Raw genomic sequence first — 22,001 nt, forward strand, 5'->3', positions numbered from 1 at the left:
GGTAAGATTTAAGATTTCCTTGAAGTTTTTTTACACCGAGGACTATTCCCTAGTATGGTTTCCAATATGTTATCACTCCAAAATTTCTCTAGAGTTGTTATGAAAAAAATGATAGAGGTAACCACAAACCTACTTTGGAGGTTAGGATCCAGCCTTCCTAATGCTCAGAGAGGGCTCTCTCTTTATGATTTAACCTTGCCTAGTTAATTGATTTTAGGCTAGTTATGATTGTACTTGGGTTTTGATTTCGATTTGGTGGTGGGATCACTCACATAGATGGATAAAGGGATGTATTTTTCCATTGGGCTATGGGGTCAATTGTTAAGATAACAAGACTGGATCAAGGTCTAAAGATAGTGTTTACAGGGCAAGTTAGCTGAGTAATTTCAGATCCTAAGGCTGGATGGTGAAGTGGTTTTCGATTGGATCCAAGGAGCAATTAAGGGTTCCTTAAACTGGATAATGAAGGAAGTGAAAGTGGTCAACTGGGATGGGAGAGAAATTAAGGATTCTCAGATCTGGATATTAGAAGAAAACATTAAAATGATTAACTATTCAAGAAAGAGTGTACTTAAAAAAATTCTAAAATAAATTTCCAGTTAATTCATTCAATTTAGATAACATGCATGTTTGTGAAACACATAAGAAAATAACAATATGACAAAGAAAATACTTCACTGAAGTAACTCAACACATGAATCTTGTAATGCAATCTATTTATTACTGAGTCCAGTCTGCTGACTTGAGAAAAATGATACAGTCAACCCTTAGGTTTCAGATAAATACAACTCTACAAATGTCTAGCAATCCACACTCTATACTTCGAATTATGAAGTATTTATACAAAAATAGTTTACAAAATATCCCAAATTGTCTTGGGAATTAATCTAGGAAAAAGAAATATATTCATGCAAGAAGATAGAGAAAAATGTTCGATTGTTGTATGTTGTCCCTATTTATTTGGTTGTGATGTCTTTATGCTTTGATCTTTTGTTGTTTATTCTCTTCCTTTCTATTGGTCTTCACACTGACTGTTCTTTTTAATTTTCCCTCTTAACTGATACACTTTCACCTGATACTCTTTCATCTGGCTAATATGTCACTTTTCTTTCATTGTGTTGTTTTCACTTTTACTGTGCATTCTTATAGTAGGTCATTTAACTTTTCCCATGTGTCTACATCTGGTAACTAAATATTTACCATCCTCCTGTAGATTTCATCTGCTTCTGTGTACGTGGAAAAAGTGGGTTTGTTCACAAAAAGGTGTTTTACCGCATACTGGAGGTAGAACAGGTTCTCAAAAGTTTGGTATAGAACCTTTCCTCTAGGCATCCCTTTCATAGAAGAATTATTTTCCTGATCCCTTGCCACTTGTCTGATTCTCCTATTGTAGTCCTCTTGTGCCTTTAATTTATCATTTATCACCAAGGGATTCGGCAAACCTTTCTGCCTCAAAACATCAAACTTTACCATGAACTTGTATATAGCCAGCTGCATGGTTTGGCATTCGTCCTCAAGGTTCATCATTAAATTCCTCTTGGTGAGCACCCTTTTCACTTCTATTATTGTGCCAGTCCTATTAGGTATGTCCAGCTCCTGCAACTCATATTTGTTTTTAGAGTTAAGCAAATGGATTGTTCTAGTGGTTTATTCTGGCATGTCTCCCAGTTCAACCTTGACTCTTTGAATTGCTTCTGTAGCCTCTTTGACTAAATAATTTTGTTCAAAAATGACTTGAATGGATGGCAAAATATCATTGACAGAGTCAATGATATTGGCCTATAAATATTCTTTAGCTTGACCAAGTGGCTCCTTTAATGTTAATTCTTTTTCCAAGCTCTTCATTCTTTCAGTCAACCTAGTTGACTTCTGAACTTCATCCTTGTGCATAATCTATGCAAGCTTATTCTCATTCTCTAAAATTATTATATTTTCTTCAAGTTTATTTATTTCTATGGTTTGAATGGACATGTCCTCCATTTCCTTGACCAGTTTGCTTGCCTCATCACTTGGCTGAGTTGCTGCTATTGTCGAACCTGTTGCTGATGTAGATGTTGTTTCAGCTAGAAGTGTTGTAGCTAGTGGAGCTCTAGGAGCCAATGAAGTTTCCAATGTGGATGGTACTGCTGTAGTGACTATTGGAATGGAAGTGGCAGTGGCAGTCTCAAGGCTGGCATGTTTTAGCTTTATCAAACTATCCAATTCCTTCTCCATTTCTTTCAATGGATCATTTAGTTGGAGAATGAGATCCATCATCTCCTCCTGCTAAGTTTGACTTTATAAGACCTCTTTTATATGTGGATTCTCTGAATGAGGCAGTTTCAATTGCTTCTTGAAAGCAACAATTTCCTCATTCTTTTTCCTTTTCAGCTTCTCTGTAGCTTTGACATCATTGGTAGTATACCCAAGCTTAATCACCAAGTATTCCAATGACTTGATTCTATTGTCCTTGGCCTGTGAGGAGGCCTTTTCTAGTTTGTACTGTGTAGTGATATTATCCAATCAACCTTGAAGTTTGTTCATAGTCATAGCTTTATTTGTCATGGTGGAATAGATCATCTCACCTGCCTATTTGTGAAACTCAATTTGGTCAATGGGGTGAACATCCTTGTCCAAAAATTCAAAGTCTATTTTCTTATAGTCTGCTGATGATCTTGGTTGTTGGACTGGAGGTTCCATGAATGTTATTTGCATCTTCCCAGTCTTACTGTTGAAGGCTGACATTAACCTATTTTGATTGGCATGTGTTTGCTTGAAGTACTGGGCATAATTCTCAGCCTTCAGTGTCTCATTCCTCAACTTAATTTCCTTGTACCTCTCTTTAATATCTTTCTCTTTATCCACATGCTTGGTGGATGAAGAGAATTAAATGCTGGGCTATTTCTCAATAAGTTGAGTGTTTGAAGCAGAAGGCTATTGAGTTTCACCTGAAGCTACTAGTCCTTTTCTCCTTCCCACCATTGTGTCAGTGTCAATGATTTCTACTATTCCAATGGTTTGTTCTTGTTCAGTTACAAGATTAAGCTTGGGCCTCTTCCTGTAACTGATCTCAAATTGGTCATTCGTGTTTCCATGGCTGAACTAGAACCTTATTCCCTAGTTCTTTTTGCATTTTTGTCTTCATTGGATAGAGTCTGCAAAATAGGAGGAATATTCATCTGTTCTCCTAGGGATAGAACCTGCAGAAAGGAACTAGTATCAATTTGCTTTTCCACATCTATTAATGTATTCTCCACTTATACTACAGTACTATCCATATCTATCAAAGTGTTTTCCAACCATTCTGACAGGTTGGCAAATCTCTCAATGTCTGGCCGAACATGATGTATGAAAGGACCCAATTTGACTTTGAGCCTTAGTTTATTTATGACTCCATGAGGGTCATATTGCCACATAAAACTATTCTTGAAATTCTTTTTTTGTAGAATCTTATCGACCTCTTGTCCAACTTCCCTATTATTGCAAATAAAGGGGCCTAATTGGTTTTTCATTTTAAACTGGGTCTTCTTCCTAGCTGATAGGAAATTAAATTCATCAGAGTTTATAATCTGCCTAAAGTACTCTAATGAAAATATCCTCATGGGGAGGAATTTGGGTAGTTTGTAGGGAGCTAGTTGGCATCCATATATTCTGATCTCGTTGTGGCCTTGGTATAGATACCAGTGTCCCACTTTACTGCTCATTGTAAATTGTAAAACCCTTTTAATTTCCTGACTGATCGTGGGTTGATAGCTACTGGTTAGCATGTTTATAACAAGATGCACAAATGAGTAATTGAAGTCTTTATAGGAAAAAATAGTGGAGTATTTTTGGATCAGTGGTGTCCAATAGATGACTGATATTGGATTTCCTTTGGTGTCTAACTTCTGAATGTTGACTGGAAATTTGTCTCACTGATAATACAGGAACATGTGAAACAAAAATGAAGAGTATTTTAAGACTCTTTCATTTGGTAGTCTGATAAACTGCTCATGGATTGTGTCTGCTATAAACTAAGCATAGTTGTAAATGGTAGCAGGAGGCTTTCTTGGGAAAACGATAGAAAGGAAATCAAGGACAACCTCATCCACATGTTCATCTATGGTGTACGCTACAATGCATGAGATCATGGTTAAAATTTTTCTTCCTCTCTCAGAAGAAATGGTGGCAGCATATGGAGGACTATTTGTTGGAGTATAAGACTCCTCTATGATGAAGGTCTGAAAAATGTCAGCCTTCTTGGGAAGGTCTAGGTTTATGTAGAGTTCTAGTAAACCTTCAATGGAAAGTTGGGTCTGATTTTGGCTTGGTTGGATTTGCAACATTTGGTTAATGGATTCTGTAGTGATGGTGAATAAAACTTACTCGTGAGGGGTGACTATGGCTCTTTGAATGGGAATGTAGCAAGCTTGGCAGAGGTGGATGATTTCTAGGAATGGGTGTACTTCTCGGAAAAAGTACTTGGGCAAATTGGACTCCCGCGTGTGAATGTCAACACTCTGGTTCAAAAACTTGTCTCTACTCCAGTAGTGGAGTTTTAGTAGGTAGGTAGGGGAAGCAGTGTCCTTGATTTGAAATTCTCTGTCAGCTAATGAAATGTGGTCAATATCCAGGTGAGGGGTTTGCAGGGGTCTTACATCCAAAGAAGTTTGGGAAGCCATAATTGGGTTGATGAATTGAATTATTCTTTCAGTGGTTTCATGAGTGAGGTTTAGAGGCTCTGAAATAGTGGGAGGGTAATTGCAGTCTGTAAAAAAGGGTTTGGTACATATAGTAGGTTTCTCTTCAATTGAGGAAGGTTTTTTAATTAATTTAATCAATTAACCTTTGAGAATTACCATTTATAATTCAAATTTATAGGGTCGTTCTGGTTCTTTCAAGAATACCTATAATTTAATGGTTTGGTGTGCAGATAGGTTTCTGTGGTAGCTGCAGAAGATACTAAGGCTTCAACTGTCAATTGGTTGTGTCAATTGGGTATCTGCATGATCTTTAGGTGGAAAAAGGTCATTGAATTGATCGCTCAGAGGTTCAGGGTGTCACAATTGACTAAGCAAAAGTTTACAACAAAAATGAACAAAAAGAGTGAATTAGGGCTTTTTCAGCCTTTTAACTGATAACGGTTACTTTTTGGCATAGAATTTGGCCAATGAACAGTGGGCAATTTTGCCTTTAGGTGGGGAGGTGGATTTTATCCATATCGCACCGATTTTAGATGGAGGGCAGTATTTTTTGCAAGAACGCGATATAACCTAGTGCTGCCACATAGAATAACAATGCCCATCCAAAACGATGAACCTCACATGCTCTCAAGCTATTAATGGTTGGACGATGAATCCGTGCGCTATGGCTGTTTGCTGTTGGATCTAGGGGTGGGAGACTGAACGGATATCATTTAGTTGAGCTGCACGGATGGAGTCAGGAAAGTGGTTGGCAGGGCCCAAGGTTTAATTACAAAGAATTGTAATTAATTAATAAATAGTGTAGGGATTTAATATAAGTAGTGGGCTAATAAAGGTGGGACCATGGTTTATGTGGCGAGGGTTTTTTAATTGCACCAATGGTTGGTGGGTTAAAAAGGGGTATTAGGGAAATATAAAGTGGGGATGTTAATTACATAATGCAGGGCCATACCAAATAAAAATTTAGGATAAAGCGTTTTTGTGGGTTTTTAAGGGGAAAAAGAAATTAATAATGGGGAAAAGTGATATTTGTAATTGGGGATGGGTTTCACACTAGGGAAAGGGTTTTGGGAAGGGGAGGTGATTTTTGAAGGGTAATTTCTAAGGGAATGTGTGAAACCAAGGGGTAAAGGTCAAAATGAGGGGGGGGGGGGGTATTTATAAGTAATGAATGGATAATGGGGGAAATTAGAAAATAAGTATGTGGGGGTGTAATGAAATGAGGGGAAATTTAGTAAACAAGCTTTGGTGAATATCCTTTTTCTTTCACCATTCCTCCTGCACATGAAACATAGGATTAAGCATGATGAATGTTCTTTTGACTTAGCAACCTTGTGCATTTGAAACATTTCTTCTACCTACCCCATATTTACCATAACATTTTCTCTTCATTTCTTAGGTGCATTTGAGCTTGCTGACCCTTCATTTGTTTTTCTTTTGATAAGCAAACTATCTAATTCTAGCCTTATAAATTCCAATGGCTCAGATTAAACTAATGAGCTCATTCTTATTCTCTACCTAACTACTAATCTGCCAAGGTTAAGTAGTTTTGCTAGATCTTTATTCTATATCTATCAACATGAAATTTAAAGCATGAATGAGTCAAGATTAAGGTATTTGACCATCATGGATTGTGGCAATTTTGACAAGCCGCACACAATCATATTTTGCATAGTAAAGTAAAAAAAAATGGCATTTTAATTTGCAAAATTTCATGATCTATTTTTATTTCTTTTTGGCGTTCATATTTTTCACTTTTTTGATCTTTTTTCTTTCTTTTTGTCCTTTTATTATTCTTTTAGGACATACCCTCTTTACATTTTTCTTAATTTTTAATATGTAAAACATTTTGCAGAAAGCAAAAGTATGTACTATATTACAAGACTAACCATAGCCAATTCAAAATTATGAATCGTATTATTATAGGACCCTAACACAAGGATTGCACACAGTTTTTTGAACATGCCATGGAACTATGGACCTCACTGCACGAGGATCACACTTTGCAGAAAATCAAATCAGATATCCAAGAAAAGCAAAGGCATTTTGACGAGATCATAGATACAATGCCGACCTTAGCACCAGTGCAAAGGTTCACCAAATTACAGGAGGGGAAGTTCATCCAGACCAAAATTGACGAGCTACATCGGAAGGCATCCATCATATCTTCAATGATGCAGCCCTTGGAAAATGAGGCCAGCGAGTTGACACAGATGGTGTTGAGAAAGTTGAAGGTTATGCAGCAGACACAAAGAACCATGGGCCTTGCAGTTAAAGATCCTACTACAGAGAAATTAGTTGAGGAGGTTCATCTGGTTGTTGCGCAGGGAACAATAGATATTCAAACATTGAAGACAGATTTTGGTGGTCTACAGGAAAATATCAAGGCATCACCCGTAGAGTGACTCAAGATGAGTCACGACTTTATGTTGGGGGCCTGTTGGGACAGGGTCTCCTCGGGACAATTTTTTAAACAATTTTGTTATTATTGTAGAGTCTCTGCATTTTGAGGAGCGAAGCATGCATGTCGATAGGAGCCAAAGGGGATTTAGAAAGTTCAAATCCCCTTAGTTCGTGGAGTATGGTTCGTGAACCATGGTATTGTAATAGAATATGATATAAAAATGATTCATAGAGAGTCATAAGGATATCAAGTTAGTGCATAAGTGAGTGATCTAAGTAAGAGAAGTTTGTTTTCTGTACTTAGACGAAGGGGAAGGCTCTTGTAGTTGTGTGCACGAAGACCTTGGTAAGTTTGCAGCTGAGTGCGTGGGCCCTTGCAGCTATGTGTACAAGGGAGAAAGAGTCTATAATAGGATATATAAGTATAATAAAGGTTGTTTTGAAGCATTCTTTGTTTATCTGTGTTATTCCTTACTTCTGAGATTACTGAATGTTCGTTCTATTTACTGCAATTATTTGGAAAAGTACTTAATAGATGCAGGAAAGTGGTAGATCTAGTAGTTAACTTGACGTTATGAATGTTTAGAATAGTTAGAAAAGTGTTTGGATATGTTATCTATTAGTTACTGTAATTTTCAGGTTTCAATAGTTAGGGTTCTCGAAGGTCAGAATAAAGCCCTCAAAGTAAGAGAAACACATCACATAGTCCTTTGGATGTAGAAACTTGGTTCTAGAATCCCCCAATACTGCCTCAGGTGAGACTACAGCCTACACTATGCAGGTTGTTTTCAAAAGGGCTAGTAGTGTAGGGTTTTGTTGGTTAACGCAACTAACTCCGAACCTGGGTCCAAGCCCCCTCAAGCCAAGAGTTGACAGTGAGCCTTCAACTCCAAAATTGCATAGAGCCAGTTGATAACAACCAGCCTTCAGCTTCAAGATTGTGTTGAGCCTGAGAGGCATCGCAAAGCCACTCAACCCAGAAATTGCACAGAAGATGCTTAGTGCATGAGCCAGTGAGTTTCCTAGTCCTGCTCAAAAATGTGCAATCTGTCCAAGCAATCCATGGTAGATTTTCTCAAAAAATAAAGAAAAAGGAAAAAGAGGAAAAAAACATCCCTAGAAAATAGGGATCTATTTTTAGCATCCCGAAGGAGACACTTGAGTTATTTTCGAAACTTCCACCAAGTGTTGAATTTTCCTTGATTTTTTGCCTTAGCGTCATAAACCCTAAAAACAAAATCTATTTAACTGACACTACCAAATCTCATTTTCACATTAGGCCTTGGAGTTCTCGCATTCCTGAGGAGATCAAGGAAGCTTTGGTGCAATCGTCATTGCTTTTTCCGGGTAAGTCTTTCTTTTCTAGTATTTTGCTACTTTTTATATCAATTTTTTTGTTTGCCTTGTGAGAGTGATTTTTCACTCATTCTTTCAAATGACCACTAGTGTTTTAACTTATTTTAGCTTGTAGAAGTGTTGCTTTAAATTTTTCATTCCCTTTCCCAAGTGTTGCATGCATCACCCCGTTTTTGCACTAATGGTCATCATTGTGATGAATCCCTTTACATGATTCATTTTCCTTTAGTTTGATTGATTCATGTACTTCTTTCACTCGCATGCATCATCATTCACTTAGATTTGAACCCAACATCTCACTATCCTTCAGAACAGTTCAATTTCTCACTCCACTTGGGCATATGTGAGCTTCCTTGGCCCAGATCACGTTTTCCCAAGCATGCACTGTGCATTTTTGCAGCTCAAGGCCTCAGCTTTGGATTCTTGAATTTTGTAGAAGTTTCCGAGGCCTGGTTCCAACTGCACACTACACAGTTTCAGGAGCCAACCCCAAGCCTTGGCCATTGATACTGCACAATGCGCAGTATCTCCTGGCCTGTGTCGAGACTAAACTGTGCATTGCATAGTTCCAGTGAGCAAGACCTCCCCATTAACTGCTAGATTTGCTTAATGCAAAGTTCCAGCTTACATCTAGTGAGCTCTGAGAGCCAAGATTGCGTAATCCCTTCCAACAATTTCCCAGTTTGTTGCTTGGTCTATTCTTGAAGTGATTTTGGTTTCAAGCTAACATTTACATGCCATGTGTATCCTCTTTGTCTCTAGGTACAATAGTTATTGATAAAATATCTAGCAATCACAGGTAAGATGTCCTCCAAGAGAAATGCAACAAAGGATATTGTCGAGAGTAGCACTGGGGAAGAAGTTGAGAAGGTGTCAGTGAATTTTCCATTTTATGCAAATTCTTAGTTGTTCATTGAGAAGGGCATGAAGTTAACATGAAAGGAAACCAAGGATATCTTTGCAGATGAATTCAAGTAAGACTTAGAGGATCAGAAGCTTTACATCAATATCCATTGGTCAGGCTTACACAAGGTTACATGCAGGTACCCTGCCTTCCCATGTGTAGAGATCATCCACGGGATTGTCTCACACAAAGATACAGAGACTATGACATTGAGTAGTGCACTGGGATATATATTGCCACCTTCAGGGTAGAGAACCATCATCAAATGTATCATTCACCTCATCCACGGAATCAAGTGGACTCACTTTTCTATGCCACCCAAAGCTTTGTGAACACAAGAGATATTGTAAAGCGATGAGTGAAAGAGTTGTCAAAGTTCGGAATGACACCCAATCATGTTTACAAGACAAAGTATCTCAGGAAGGCTGACTAGTTCTTGATCATATTTTCATGCTGATTATATCGTCAAGAGAGCACAAAGATGTTTCGTGAAAATTGGGTGGTTATGTTGGACTAGCTGGTGAGTAATGGAAATCCATTCAACTAGTTGGATTTGTTGGACCTTTAGTTGAAATTCCATGTGAGTAACATCTAAAATCCGCCCAAATATAGCAAGTGAAATTCTACATGTTTGTGTATATACTTGATGCAATCTATGCCCAACATCAGTTTCCTAGCATGAGTTAAACATGGACACCGAAAGACACTATTATCAACATTTATTGCAAGTTTCTTTCTGACTACAACTACCAAGGAGTTATGGGAAGGCTAACTAACCATTTCATCATCTCGTTATACAAGTTGATCATTAAGCAGAATCCACCTTGCATGTCCCAAGAAGTGATGCATGCAACACTTGACATTGCATATTGGTATGCCTCACCTAGAGGCACCTTCATCAGGATGTTTGGCAGAGAGAAGCCTCTACATGCTCTACCAAGGTATGCCACAGACAAGTTGGTGATGTAAGAGGCCTCATACCACATTTCCATAGGGTTATCATCAGGATTTCATAGGAGAAAGAAGGAACCATGGCCCACCCTTCCTTTGCAGGTTGGATTGTATGAGATTAAGAACTTGAAAGATGCAAATTTCAAAGCTACAAAGATAGTGAAGTTCCATTTCAGCACCAAATACTGTAATCTGTATAATCCCCATGGTATTTTCAAGAATTGTTGTGTGAAGGTGTATTATCAATGGATCTATGGGAAATTTCATTGGCATGAGGAGGACCCTTGGAGATACTGTAACAGTGAATCCAATCTCAATGAGTCGGTTAGTATAGCCACAACTTGGAAAGATGCTTTGCAGGAAACAACAAGATAGGAAGCAACAACAAAAACAACAATAAGTCGAAATATAGTGCATGCCAAAGGTAAGAGGAATATCTTCGAGAACCCATAAGCTAAGAAAAGCTACAAGATGAATGCAGACTCCATCACTAAGAAAGCAGCTTTGGCAGCAGAGGCAAAGATGGAGCAACAACTAAAGAGAGCAAAGAGAAGGAAGAAAGAGAAGAAAAGGTTGGAGGAAGAAGAATGGAATTTGTAGGAAACATAGAAGAAGTTGAAAGAAGAGAAGAAGATGAGAAGGAGAGGGAGGGAAGAGAAGAAGAAAAAAGAAGAAGAAGAAAGGCAATGTGCAATGACAAAACAAAAAACACCCATACAGGCTGAGGAGTCAGATCACCTGATACCTAAAGAAGAGGTTGAGCAGATGCAGTATTGGGAGATTTCTTAGCATATAGAGCAACTGATTGAAGTGATATACATGGAGTTGGGGTAGGAGCCATAGTACCAAGACACTAACCTCATGTAGAGAGTAGTTCAGGTCACCTCTCAGTCTCCACCACCTCCAGTATCAGAACGAGTCTCAAGTGAGCAAGGAGAGGATGTTCTCCATGATGATGATCCGATGATCGATATGTACAATCTATCAATTGATGAGTTGAAAAATAATATTGTATAGGCAGAGAGAAATAATTTCCCGGATGATCATGTGTCACCTACATTCATGAAGGAAAGGTTAATAGTGTCTGATGTAAAAAATAATCTAGTTGTCATGGTCAATGCCAACTTGTCTTATGCAGGTGCCACGAGCTCAAATGGAAAGTTGGTGTTGGCTAAGAATGAACATATTGAAAGGAACTTGCAGGTATCCATGCAACACGAAGAACAATCAAAAGAGTAGAGCACAAGTTCTACAATGGAAGAGATGAGGGAAGCCATACTTGCTAAAGTATCAACACTTGAGACTAGCATGTAGATGCTCTATGATGGATTCATCATTGTGCATAAGGTGGTTGTCCATCTGCATGGCTTACAACAATGTAGCAGGAGGTTTTTCCAAACTCTCGAGGACATATATGTTGCCATCACCCATGTGGAAGAGTGGAAAATGTGGTACAAAGGGGTCCTGATTTACTTGCCTAAGACAATGAAGATGCAGATATACCTAGACAAAGAAAAGGTTTGAATGTTGATCTAGAACTATGAGAAACTCGCCTCGTTCTACAACAGAATATAGGCTTCATATGCATGGTTGTATAAGAGTTTTGATTTCATGGTAAGAACACACAGGATCCCATCAACCAGTTCCCTCACTGAAGATAAGCACAAGAACTAAGTCTGACTAGAGATCAATAGGTACATGGAGCAACTAAGGCAAGAGGCCACCAACAATGACTTGGAGGTGAGTGCAGAAAACATGTAGAAGTACATTGGTGGTCTTGTTATGGTCAAAACCATGCTTCACATGTTCCAGGATGAGTTGGACAATGGTTCCAAGACCATATACACAGAAGCTATGGAGGCAAGATTCCGCTATTAGAAAGACATCATGAAGCCATTTGGGGACATCATCACATAATACCAAGCTTGGCACCTATACGTTACCAAGAAGCATCAAGTGGAGGTCGTTGAGTTGGTCTTTCCCCAAACTTATGACTGATAGTGTTTTGTCTTGTTAGGTTTTCTATAGCCTATTTTTTCTCACATGGGTACATGTGGAAAATGTATATTATTTGTAAATATGTTGTGGGAGAAATTCCAAGTGTCATGAGTGGAATGTGAGCATTCATTATGTAATGTAATGAGTTGTTTGTAATGAAGTGGAAGAGTCATGAGGGTAGTCAAAGAGTCACAAAGGGGAATGTCTAGGGTCACCCCACACTTTGTTTTAACATAACTCATAGAACAGGTTTTTGGGAGACACGATTTTGGCTAGGCTTAGGCTAGAAAAGGCTTGGGAGTATTCTAACATGCCTTGGCTTCTCCAAAAGATAGAGCGAGTATACTTCTTTGGAGGAGCAGATGTTCTTGACAGTAATTTTCCACTATTGGGGCTAGTGGCTGTCAATGGTGTATGTATGGAAGGAACTTTCACTTATAATAATAATAATAATAGAGCCATCACACTTTGATGCACATGTTGTTATTGTAGTTGGACTATTCTAGTTTCTTTAGCAATGTATGTTATTTAACTTGCTCATTTTCTTATGAACTACTTTCTATGAAATTTTATGAATATTGTTGAATGTGTGTTGTTGGATTAACCTGTCACATTGGTTTGTGGACTATTCCACATTTCAACTTGTGATGTCATTTTTCTCGTGTGTTCCTTTCAGGATGCATACTATTACATGATTCTAACTGTCACACTTATTTCCCCCCTCAATGTTTTAGAACCACCATGCATCTCACTTGATTCACTACAAGGTCACACACTGTCTTCCACTCAAAGTTATCATACTTATCTCCAAGCATTACCGTGGAAGGCATTGCATTACCACCCACTGCTGGGACACCTACTCCAAATGGTCTAAGGTCTAGTTGGGACTTCTTACTGCGGAGATTCCCTTAATGTTGGTGGGTTGAGTACAATCAACATTTTTGGTGCTAGAATGAGGGATAGATGACAATTTGAGCCCTTGAAGTGTGTTTCGAATTTATGCACATAAGACGTGACTTATATCACAATCACAACCCCGACATATTTTTCTCACGCTGCTGATTTTGATATGTTTGTGGATTTTATAAAAGAATTGTCAAGATACAAATTTGATGGTGAAAACGGAACACCCATGTTAATTTACACAATTTCTTTTTTGGGCTTCTGTGACAGGAATGATGTCCCCTCAGATGACATTGCTTGTGGGTTGTTCGCTTTCATGTTCGAAGGGCGTGTCAAGCAATGGTGTCACACATTGCCCACAACCTCTATACACTATTTTGGTCACATGTTTAGAGAATTATGCAGTGCTTTTGCTCTTTATGAACATAAATCACTTCATCAGAAAATTTTAAAATGGCGAAAAAAACCTAACAAATCACTTGAGCACTTTTATGATCATTTTCTTCATTACTCTTTTTAATTTCCAAAAGATCAAGTTGAATGAAAATTTCTGGAAGGAAGATTTCAATATCTTGTTTAAATATTTGAGAATTGGCACAAGTTACAAATGTCTGAATCTCTCCCAACATACCTTGGTGTTAGAGTTGCTACATATGGGACAAACGAGGTTGTTGTCCCAAGTGACCCTTCACCCCCTTCTCATAAAAAAAATCTAGCTCCATAGGACAAGGTGGGAGAAGTTGTGAACCCACTATTTTGGAGAATTTGATATTTACAGATAAATACTATTTCCCTAGATAAGTAGCTATATCTAGAACAACAGTTTAAAGTGTTTTAGAATTTTCCTATAATAAATAGATAAGATGAGAAGATAGAAGACCTACTTGTAGTTCCGCTTTCCTCTCGTCTCCCCTATATCAATCTCGTTGCTTGTTCCTGTACTTAATCCACTTGGGAAGTACCCTGTAAATACAACAACAAAAAAAAGAATTGATCAAAGCATATGATCTATTGAATATAAGTGAAAGGAATCAGATGCAATTCACACATCTAAGAATTATGAAACAATACAAACATATGGGAAAAAGGTTCAAACACTTTATTAGATAGAAGAGGGAATTACAACCATTGGCGTCTGATTCAAAGCCATTCCTCTAGCTTGGATCCCATCCACATCACATCAAAAGCATGAAAAAATTGTAGCATTACAATACTTGCTTCAAAGCCAAATTTCATAGCAGCATTATCTCCCTACAATTTAACATAATCTAGCCCCTGGTCACTTAGATGGGTGGTCAATTTATAGGAAGATGAAGGAGGTTTTGTCATAAATGGTGGCACTGAATGGGCTTCCATACTTAGAATTAGTTCCATGGAGGAAGGGATGAGAGAATAGGATGCACCTTAACTCATTCCTCATCCATTTTCAAGCTCATAGGAGTTTCTAGGTGAGGGAACCTTCTGTATGACTCCAAAAGATAAGAAAAACCATATGTGAATTTCGCTCATTCTCGCCCAGCGCAGGTGAAAGGAAGTCTAAGTGCTCTGCAGAGCACCCTAGAAGTGGACTCAACTACTCTGCAACACACCTTCATAAGGGCTTACTTGCGCTGGTCCCTATAGAGGATATTTCTAGATATCTTCAAGTCATGAAACTTTCTGGGAAGGGGGCATTCAAAGGGGTGACTTGTTTAGGGCATGAAGCAATTGAAATTAGGGTTTTATGAGCCCTAAAACACTAATCTGGATGTTGGTATTTGATGTGCCCAAATGGATCTGTAACAACTTCCCCCTAAATCATGAAGTTGGAAAAATGCTAATGTCGAATGAAATGCTTTACGATGTGATGAGGAGGTATCTAAGTGGAAGGTGACCTGCATCAATTACAATAAATATATCATGATATTTGATTTTACATGAATTGCTGAGCGAAGGCATACCCATGCTCAACTTATAAACTTTGATTACATGTACATAAATAGTTGTCTACAGATATAGACCCATGATCGGAATGACCATTAATGTAAAGCCATTGTACATATGATTTAGTTCTCCTAAAATCATAGCCCGGATGGATGAAACTAGATCTAAGGTCTTCTATATCATTCAGTCATTTGCTCAAGGACGAGTCTAACCATGTGAATATGTGATCTGAAGTCGAACATTGGAAGACACTATCTGATTACCAACCAATGATTTAAGTTGTTAACAGATGCGAGAGAAATCGTCGATAATGATAATGATCCTCAAGGTACTGCAGTACATTCTGCATGGTGTGAATGGATGATTTGATGTCGAACACCATACAAAGTCTTTCGGTCGAAGGCCATTGATGTGTGCCTATCACCAGAAGCAAGAAACCTGCCATTGATGCATGCAAGCCTCAAGGTACTGAAAGGGTGTTTCTAAGTCAACTACTTGGATAATGAGCTGATGTCGACAATAAGTCACTTATCGTAGGAGGGCCTTGATGTATCCCACATCAATGACATGAAATGAGTGTAGTGATTTTTGAGATGGAATTTGACTAACGACACAAATTTCAGGAATGGCAGTCATGAAAATGAAGGTTTATGGTATTGCAAAGGATGAATTTTGACTGAATGACTGCTCTTGAACAAGTTGGCGACACTAAAGTGAATTGGTAGCATTGACCCAAAACAAAATGATGGATGGTATGATAGACCAATGGTGTGATAACCATCAAGCTAATAACCCAACCCAGATAGTCACAGTGATGGAGAGAAAGTGTCATGTTCAAGAGTGACCTGCTACCATAAAGTGGTTTCTCCCCTTTTTCCCCTTTTTCCCATTTTCCCCAGTCATTGCTGACCAGTACCTCTTTATTTTTATCAATATTTAGGAGGACAACATATGCCTGTTGTATAATTTCATCCTTCCGGTGAATCCATCGGTATTTGATGTTTTAATGAGTCTATTTAAGGTGAAACTTGTCTTGTCTAGATGGACAAGTTTGTCGCTATTTGATGTTTTAACGAGTTTAACGACAAAGATAACTCAGTCCTTTCCATGTTTAGTGATCTGGATTTAAACAGGAACGCAAAAAATTACAGAGATAACCATATACACAAAGATGCAGCGGAAATAATACTTCACTTCATTAATGGAAAATACTGAAATATGCTTACAACCAGAAATGGAAATAAACCAGCTAGGGCGATGGTAGCTTATCTCTGAGAAGAGATGTGGTGGCTACATGCCTCTGAACTGTGTTACAATGAGGCTCGAAGGCCTGTTTATTGTTGAGAGACAATGGAAAACCCTTAACAATCCAAAACCTAACCCTAGAAGATGAAACACCAAACTGTGGGCCCCGTTTAGGTAAATTGGTACACTAACTTCCCAGGGCCGTAACTTTGGCATACGATCTCCGTTTGACGCGTACAATAGCTTGTTAGAAAGATCTATCCGAGCACTGCCACTTTGGGAGGCAACATTGGTCCATGGGCCCTTGTTGCCCTAGATTTCCAAAAAAAAACATTGTTTAGGGCCTCATAACGGCTCCGGAAGTTCAGGACCCGAAAAACTGCTAAAAATAGTAAGTTGTGCTACAATTAAGGAAACTAAAAATGCTGAGAGAAACAATGGTGGGGGTCCAGGTGGACTTGGCAGGTTGCCACCATTATCCACCTGGATCATTCCTCCCCCCTTAGGAAGCAATGGTCCCCATTACGTTGAGTTCCTCCATGAGATGAGGAAACTTTTGCTGAACTTGTTCCCTGGTGAGACACTTGCCCTGCTGAAGGAGTTGGCCTGCTTTGACAACTCGATACGGTTGGATATTCTATTGGCGAGTGTTCTTGATCTGTGTGTCCATGATCCGATCAGTTGCAGCTTGTTCCATGGAATCTGGATTTAATTCTGTGGGTGTGAGTTGTTCTGCAATGTTGGATGTGTCTAGCAATGGTGGAAAGTATGGCCGAAGGTGGTCCACATTGAACACTGGGTGCAGGCCAAGGAATGGGGGAATGCTGAGCTCAAATGCATTGTCTCCCATAGCCTTACTAATGGTGTAAGGACCATATCAGAGTGGTCTTAGTTTCCTATAGGCTCCAGTATGACATTCCTTTTGCAAATGCAACCAGACTTTGTTGCCCACCTGAAACTTGTGTGGCACCCGATGTTCATCATGTCGCTGCTTGTACTTGGCATTTGATTTCTCCAGAATGTCATGGACCTGCTGGCAAATATGTTGGATGCGCTCAATGAAGCTAGTGGCCTTATCTGTTTCGGACTGGACATGAGCTGAATTTATGTGAGTAGTTGCAAGTGGCATGGCCACATCAATGGGGCATAGTGGCTAGAATCCCAAACCCACCTGAAAAGGGCTATGGCTAGTGGAGCTGTGAAGAGCTCGGTTGTAGCTATGCTGAACATATGGGAGGCTCTCATCCCATGTGCGTGGATGCCTTGAGTTATACATGCACAGAATGTGCACAATCATCCTATTGACAACCTCTGTCTGGCCATCAGTTTGAGGATGGAAGGTTGTGGACTTCGTGAGTTTGGGGTCCAGCATTGACTGGAGACTGGACCAAAATGTGCTGAGAAACCGACTGTCTCGATCTGAGATGTTAGACTGTGGGATCCTGAAGTGCACCCGCACTCGTTCAAAGAAGAGTTTAGCAGTGGCTTCTGCTGTGATATTCTTCTTGCAGGCCGCCATAATGGCCATCTTCGAGAACCTGTCGACGACCACAAAAACACAGTCATTTCCATGATTAGTGGAAGGAAGGCCTGGCATGTAATCCATGGAGATGGATTCCCAAGGTCGACTAGGGGTAGGCAACGGGGTATAGACGCCGTGCTTCTTGATGGTCGGTTTGACAATGGCACATGAAGTACATGATCTAATGTACTTCCCAACATCCTGTCGAAGATTCGGCCAATAGAAATAATTTTGCAGTACTGCCATTATTTTCTCGACCCCGAAATGCCTAGCAACCCGACTGTAGTGTGCTTCCCAAATCATCTTGGCACGCTCGCTTGAAGGAACACAAAGGTGACCCAGGTGGCATAACAAGGCATCCTAGAGGTGAAAATCTGGAACATGTCGACCCTCCAAGAGTGTCTGGTATGTGTGGCCGAATTCTGGGTCGCTTTTGTAGAGAAGTGGCCAATCAGAAGTCTTGTGCCCACAAGAGTTGAGTATGGTGGTTAACGCCATGATCGGTGGTTGACTAAGGCAATCTGAAACATTATTGGTGCTGCCCTTCTTATACTTGATATTCAAGTGGAACTGTTGCAGGTATGTAGACCACTTCTGATGGCGATCATTATGTAATTTCCCTTGGGTCTATATGAACTGTAGGGGTCGGTGGTTTGTGTGGATGACCGTTTCCTTCCCCAAAATGTAATGCTTCCATTGTTGGCAGGCCTGTACAATGGAATACATCTCTTTATCATAAGTGGGGTACTTCCGGACTGTGTCTGAAAGTGTTTCACTGTGATATGCCACTGGATGTCCATGTTGAGTAAGGACTACCCCAATAACATAGTCAGAGGCATTTGTCTTGACCTCAAATGGTTGTTGTAAATCTGGTAATGCGAGCACTGCTACCGTGCAGAGGTGATCCTTCAACTCCATGAAAGCCTTCTGTTGAGATTCGGACCAAAAGAATTTTGCTTTCGCCCCTCCCATGGTGACTTGACTCAAGGGCCAAGTAATATGAGAAAACCCCAACACGAACCTGCAGTAGAAATTGGCAAGTCCTAGAAAGTTGCGAAGCTCTATTAGAGTTGTTGGAGATGGCCAATCCCGAATGACTTGGATCTTGGCTGGATCGTCTAGCACCCCCTGTTCATCAATGATGTATCCCAGATACTGAACCTGGGCCATGCCAAAAGTGCATTTCTCCAAATTGGCACATAGCTTGTGTTGCCGCAGTGTTTGGAGAACCTGACGGATGTGGTGGAGGTGCTTTTCCCAACTCTAGCTGAATATTAGAATGTCATCCAAGTATACTACTACAAAGGAGTTGGTGAATGGCCGCAAGATGTCATCCATTAGCCTCATGAAGGTTGCAGGAGCATTCGTCAATCCTAAAGGCATAACCAACCATTCAAAAAGGCCCTCCTTGGATTTGAAGGTAGTCTTCCACACATCAGAGGGTTCGATTGGTACCTGGTGATATCCTTACTTCAGATCGATCTTGCTGAAATATTTCGCCCCCTTTAGTTGGTCCAGGAGGTCATCAATCTACAAGATCAGGTACTTATTACGGGCAGTGATCTTGTTCAGCACCCGATAGTCAATACAGAGTGTCCACGTCCCATCCTTCTTCTGTACCAACACGATCGGGTTCCCACAAGGCGATGAACTCGGACGGATGTGACCTTTCTGCAGGAGCTCCTGAATCTGCCTCTTGATTTCATTGTTCTCTAGAATGGAGCGCCAATAAATTGGTCCATTGGGTAGCGGCACACCTGGGGTCAGATCGATGGAGTGCTTGACCTGACAGTGCAGAGGAACCCCAGCAGGGGAGGTGAAGATGTCCTCGTACTCCTCCACAACCTTGTCCATCTGTAGTTGTCGTGCAGAGGGATCCCGTCTGGATGTCGCGGCCACCATCTTCTTCTTTTCTTGAGGGTGTATCATCAGGAAAACAAATTTCCTGGTTTTGGAAATGATCTTACTGCATTGTTTTGCAGTAGTCAAAGAGATGGCGGTAGGTGGTGCTACCTCTGGTATCCTGTACAACTTATTTTCCAATGTAATAATAACAGCACGGGGCCTTGATTCATACATAGCATGTCGCTTCCACAAGTATGGTTGTCCTAATAATACATCACAAACTTCAAGGGGAGCAATGTCACACAATACCTCATCCATGAAGGGCTTGATGTTGTATGGAAGGCGACACTGCTGGCTCACGCGAAGATCTCATCCTTGGTGAAGCCACCCAATGGTGTATGGTTATGGATGTGCTGTGGTCGGTAAGCCCAATCGCTTCACGACCTCTGTCGAAATGAGGTTCTTTTGACTCCCGCTATCAACAATGAACTGTATCGGGGAGCCCTTTACCCACATCTGGGAGTGGAAGAGACGCTCCTCCTCCTCTGGATGTTCGGGTTCATTTTTCTGGATCTTGGCAGTAGCAACAGTGGCGTTGGGATCCGCATCAATAATCTGCTTCCCTTTGTCATTCCCCTTATCGGGTTCTGACTCAGAGTCGGAACATGCATCTGATTCTGAAACCTTTAGCTCAGCCACCAGTGACTGCTTGTCCCGACACTCACTTGTGTTGTGAGTGGAGCTCTTATGGAATTCACACCATTTTCCCGTGTCCTTTTTCGGCTTCGCTGCGTTGTTCTTTGCTTGCAGCTTCGGCGGGTTGTCTTGGGCTGTCCCGCCTTGGCTTTGTCCTTTGTTCTGTGGTTTAGGGGCACCTTTCCCTGCTTTGGATTCACATATCCAAAGTCTCGCTTCTTTTGTTTAAACTTCTGCTCGACCTTGACGGCATATCGGTATGCTGCGCCGAGCGAGGAGATGTTCAGGAATTGTATTTCTTCTTGGATGTACTTGTGCAGCAGCCATGGTATTTGAGTATCAAATGTTGTTCCGAATCCTTGATACCCAACTTTGCGTGAAGGGTATGGAAAAGATTGGTGAACTCTGGCACGTCTTGGTCCCTTCCCTGCCGCAGCGTGGTCCACTTTATGTATTCATCCTCATAGCTTCCGACAAGGTAGTACTACTCCTTGATGGCATCTTGGAAGGAATTCCAGGTGGGTGCGGCTGAAAATAGTGAGCCAGTACTTTCATCCTTCTGCTTGCAGTAGGTTTCCCACCAGTCCTTGACGTGGCCGGCTGCTTTGAGAAGAGCGAAAACAATATTTTCCCGACTCGAAAATTCATGAACAGAAAAATAACCCTCTAGCAGATTTAACCATTTATCTACGACATCTGCGTCTATCTGACCTTCGAATATGGGGATTTCAAAATTAACTTGTACCTTAAAGGGCGTGGCATTTCCAGAGTAGCTGCTGGAAGCCGACGCGTCGCTTCTGGGTAGCTGCTGAAGGATCTAGGCAAAGCTATCCATCATCGCGTTCTGTTGTCGCTCGAGGGCTTCTTCGAGCAAGATTTTGATGGGATCTCCTGCCCCCTCGTCTTTCTTCTCATCTGCCATGGGAGGCCATCGGGATTTGCGAGGCTGGTCTTGCAAAGGTTCGACCAGTTCAAGCCCTAACTCCTTATATCCCGACCTTGTTGGGGACATGCAAAGAAAAACAGAGAAAAAGAAGACCTCTCTTATACCATTGATCCGGATTTAAATAGGAACGCAAAAAATTACAGAGATAACCATATACACAAAGATGTAGCGGAAATAATACTTCACTTCATTAATGGAAAATATTGAAATATGCTTACAACCAGAAATGGAAATAAACCAGCTAGGGCGATGGTAGCTTATCTCTGAGAAGAGATGTGGTGGCTACATGCCTCTGAACTGTGTTACAATGAGGCTCCGAGGCCTATTTATTGTTGAGAAACAATGGAAAACCCTTAACATTCCAAAACCTAACCCTAGAAGATGAAACACCAAACTGTGGGCCCCGTTTGGGTAAATTGGTACACCAACTTCCCAAGGTCGTAAGTTTGGCATACGATCTCCGTTTGATGCGTACAATAGCTCGTTAGAAAGATCTATCAGAGCACTGCCACTTTGGGAGGCGACATTGGTCCATGGACCTCTGTTGCCCTAGATTTCCAAAAAAATGTCGTTTAGGGCCTCAAAATGGCTCCGGAAGTTGAGGACCCGAAAAACTGCTAAAAATAGTAAGTTGTGCTACAATTAAGG

Source organism: Pinus tabuliformis, chromosome 9 (genome assembly GCF_031772625.1).
Source record: "Pinus tabuliformis cultivar Carrire ecotype Pingquan chromosome 9, CPIR1, whole genome shotgun sequence".
In the NCBI taxonomy this organism is placed as follows: Eukaryota; Viridiplantae; Streptophyta; class Pinopsida; order Pinales; family Pinaceae; genus Pinus; species Pinus tabuliformis.